Consider the following 5,001-nt stretch of genomic DNA (forward strand, 5'->3'; position numbering starts at 1 on the left):
ACCGCCGCCACGTTCTATGGAGCGAATGGGGAGGAGATAGGTGGGCGGGATTGGCCGGTGAAGGCCACATGACTTGGCCGGCGAAGAAACTTCTGTAGCCACAGGGCGCTTTCGAGCTGCAGCGTCCGTCTGCGGTCTTTTACCCTCCGTTCGATCTCCGAAGGATCGAGTTCTGAGGAGTCTGTACGGCCCAGGAAAGCCGCCGTGTCCTATAGCGAGCTCCCCTCCGCCTGCAGAGGGAAAGGGAAGGAAGAAGTGCCCACGTTTCCCTTTCTCCGCCGACCTTCCCCGGCGGGAGGGGAGACTCCGAGGACGGTGCGCAAAGCAGCTCCCAGGAGGAAGAATCGCTGCTGATTGAGGAGGATTTCCTGGGGGCTTGATAAGAAAGACCCAAATAGACTGGACGCTGCTTAGATTTGTCGATATTAATCTGGAGATACCCTAGCTTTCCCACTTCCAAGCAGAATAAATGTCTTGCTGATATAAAGGCAGGCTCCCAAATCCAAGATACAAAAACAGAAATCTCGCAGATTCCAGATCCCAAAAGTTGCCGCGGATGTATAAATTTTAAGGGAATTTGAGTGTTTTTTTTTAAATCCATGGGATTAAGCATCTCTATTGTATTTAAATTATTAAATTTTCCTGAACTCGCCTTCCTGTTGAAGGGTATCTCGTCTGTATATCAATTAAAGCCAAGTACGGCCCATTCCCCCCCAAACTTGTACCCACCTGAGGAATCAATTCAATCCTCAAAATGGAAATGCTTACTCTTAAGTAAGCATTACTTAAGTAACAATTACTCTTATAATTGTTACTTTTTTAAGACTTGAGATGAATGAAAATGCCATCATTTAGTGAAATAGACATATATTCCTCTAATTTTCAAAACTGGTAAGATCCGATGATGGAATCCAGGTTACAATTAGGTTTCTTGGAACCTTTCTTCTGCCTTCTCATAATTACTGGACAAAGCATTTACTATTTCATGGTGTGTTCTCAAATAATTTATTAAAATCTTGAATTAAGTATTGAGGTATGTAAGAGAACATCTTCCTACGAAATCAGGAAGTTGCTTTGCAAATCTAATAGATGACATTTGATCACGTGTAACTTTTCATAATCCTGTCTGTAAGATTATATCCAAATCATTATGCATTTTTGCTACTGCACATTTGCTTAACTAAACAAATATATAGTGTTTCTTGCTAAACATCAGTATTGGATATTACACAATAGTCTTATAGACGTGAAGGGTCCAAAATTATATGGCTCTGACACTTAACACTTTATTCCTTAACAAGAGGAAACACTTTTTGTTATTTGGACAAAGTTTTATTAAATTTGTAAACATCCTTAGGAAAATGCACTTTATTGACAAAGAAACACCTTTTGTTATTTGGACAAAGCTTCATTAAATTTGTAAACATCCTTAGTGAAATGCAGAACTAGTTTTGTAAAATAATGGATAATTTATGCCATCTTTTGGATGGCTTAGAACTGAATTGTCAAACTATCAAATTAAGGCCAAAATTATTTGAAGGCATATGTATGATTGATCAGTAGATACTGAAACATCTGATTGAAGTTCTTGCTAATTAAAGGAGCTGCCAACTATTACTAAAACTTCATTTATTTTCGAGAAAGATTGTGAATATTGGCTGTTTCAATGATGTCATGTCCCAGGACTTTCTTTGTGGTAGTGTTTTGTTAACCAGAATCTTTTTATATGTTATTAGGAGTTAAATTATTACATTGTAGCTCACACAGCACTGCAGGGCTATGGACAGTGCTAAAGAGTTCGTAGGATTAATCAACATATTAAGTCTATTTCATTTCATTTTTTTTTTTCCATTTTCCCTTTATTTGTATGCCGCCCTTTTCCCTGGGGGGACTCAGGGCGGCTCACAGTTCAAAAAAGGGGGGGGGGAAGACAAACAATTTCTAACATAAAGACAATACATCATTATTAAAAACACAACGGTCACACAATTCGAGTGGGGTTAGAATCTTAACCCCAGGCCAGCCGGGACAGCCAGATCTTTAGGGCGGCGCGGAAGGACTGGAGGGTGGTGAGGGTCCGAATCTCCACGGGGAGTTCGTTCCAGAGGGTCCGAGCAGCCACCGAGAAGGCTCTCCTCCGGGTAGTTGCCAGTCTACACTGGCTGGATGATGTAATTCGGAGGAGGCCTAATCTATGCAATCGTATCGGTCTAGTGGAGGTAATTGGCAGTAGGCGGTCTCTCAATTGTCTAAACAATTGTTAGGTCATATTGCTTTCACCTTCTAAAATAGCTGTTTTTAAAAATCTAATTTTAAAATCTATAGATTATAAACAACAAATAATTTATGACAGTATTACCACAATTGATAAATCATAGGGAGTTTAGTAGTAACAGGTAATATTGTTAACTATAGTGCTAGTGTTAGAATGAAATACAGTATTTAGCAACAAATACTTTCAAAATACAAGTTTTCTTCATACGTTTTAATTTACATTTTCAGTTAATGACCCTCTAAACCAGAGATCCCCAATCCCCCGTCTGTGGACTGACACTGGTCTGCAGCATGCCGGAAACTAAGCTGTGCAAACAAGTGAAGCCACTTCCATGGGATGAAGGTAGCATACAAAACTAGTCTGCGGAAAAATCTCTCTCTATAGAACCAGTCCCTAGTGCCAAAGGTTGGAGGCCGCTGCACTAAGATTAGAGAATAGCAAACTCCAGCAATAGAATCATATTTGATAGTGCTGTTGCTTCACCTTAACTTTTTAAGAGTGAAGATTTACTAAATAAAAAGTTATTTCTCAAATTATAAATAAAAATCATGTGCTAACAAAGAAATGTCAAGTGTTTTTATTAGTTATACTAAATATTGCAAAAAAAAACAAAACCCCAGCATTAAATGAACATTAAAACAAAGTAACGGACTAAGAAAAACAGCTGTATATGTGAAGTTTTAAAGGCAATTCAAATGGAACAAGTTAAGAAATGTTTCAGTGTAAGTTTAATATGGAGAGTATATTATCGTAGAGGAAATTAAGTACTGACAAACTATTACTTTGGAAAACTGCACAGCAGTATAAAATACTAATATCCTTTAATTGTATTCTTGTTTGCAAGAATATTTTAAAATATTGTTTAATAACTCAGGAATAATGTTTAATAACTCAGGAATAAAACAAGAAATGGTATTAGAATTTGAAGGCAAAAATGCAAGTAATATTAACAATGAACTGCTCAAAATGCTTAATGTGAAAAAATTAACCAAGCATTCATAGATTTAATCCACACTTCTTTAGAAGCCAAGAAATTCAAGATTTCTTGAATACTGCATGAAGCCTTTACAATTACAGCATATTCCTCTCATAAGGGCTGAGGTATACAGTATTTTGCCCATCTGTTTTTGAGGAAAAGGTAGAATGGTTTATGTATTGGTAAAATATTTGATGAATAACAATATGTGCATAAACAGCTTCCAACACCTGTGGAATGAGTATCCTTGGTTGTTTTAGGCTGATAGTACTTTTTCTGAAGACAGGCATACCTGCCCAAAGATTGCAAATGAAATCTTTGTATGTATCAGGGTTAAGTTTCCTGGCCGGAGACATAATCCAAAATGTTATCAAAACTAATATGATAATGATTTACCTTTCATTCTTTTTAAACTGCTAAAATTAGAATTGTTTTTGCAGCTGAAGGTTCCACTAATTGCAGGAAACTTTTTCTCTTATGTTCTTCAAAGAGAAAGGCAACATTGTGAAAATAATTAACTGATCCCAAGATCCAGGCATTATAGAAAATGGTTATATAAAATATATTCCTTAATGATCTAGCTATATGGCACTAGAGAACAAGGCTTAGCTTTTTTAATATAACTGCTTAATGATAGGACAATTACTTTCCAGATTAAATTTATATGTCAACATAGTCTGAAATCCTTAGTCTTAAATCAAGTATATTTAAATGATTTAATTACATATTACCAATATATAGCTAACTTTCCAATACTCTCTTCTTTAAAACTTGGTTTTTCAAAATTTGTGGCACCAAGCTCAATAAACTAGTTGTATAGGTATTAAAGCTTTTGAATAACATTAACAAAGGCATTTTGTAAGTAGAGAAAACAATCACCAAAATGTCTTCATTATGGAAGACTATGGAAAATATGGAGTTATGAAATAGATTTAAAATACACTTTTAATCCAATGAATTAGTTCTCATCTTATAAAGATGGCATATAAAGAGCACTATCCTAACCACAATTGCTAGGACAGAAATTCCAATGGAATTTAGTGTACTGAGAATGAGTCCTAAACACTTTATAAAGTAGCCTTGAAACCACATGTTACAGACTTTTTAACATAACAGAATGTATCTTAACACCATAAAACTTAAATGTATTAATCTAAGTATTATGAATCCTGTATAACTAACTGTTGTGGCCCAGCAGGAGCCGTTGGAGCTGCCACCAGACTGACAGCGAGGCGCCCTATGAATCGGCTCTGGAGGATGTGGAGGACCCTGGACAGGGTTCCAACTCTGAACAGGGTGCAGAGAGACTGGTTGGCCACCAAGTGGCGCCTGAGCCTTGGACCAGTGGGGAGGAGACAAGGGAGAGTGATCCAGAAGCCAGCAGTGAGTTGTTCCTGGATGCACGCCATCGAAGAGCTAATAGGCGTCAGGAACAATTACGCAATTACAGGAGGTAATTGCGCTCAGCTGATGGTCATTAGGCTCCTCTCCAAACTATAAAAAAAACTGCTTGTAACACGCCCTTCTTGCAGAAGTCAACACATTGACTAAAGAGAACATAACTAACTTGGCAGGTTGGATTGCTGCCAAGGTTTGTCTGAATTGCTGCCAAGGTCCTTTGTTTGCTTGGCTTTCAGCCACAGAGATTCTGGTCTTGTTATTAAAGGACATTCTAATTAAGCTTGTCTCGGCTTTCGTTACTGGACGGAGGAGGGGTCAGAACAGCTAACTACAGCAAACAATACAAATA

This window comes from Thamnophis elegans, chromosome 4, assembly GCF_009769535.1.
Source record: "Thamnophis elegans isolate rThaEle1 chromosome 4, rThaEle1.pri, whole genome shotgun sequence".
NCBI lineage: Eukaryota > Metazoa > Chordata > Lepidosauria > Squamata > Colubridae > Thamnophis > Thamnophis elegans.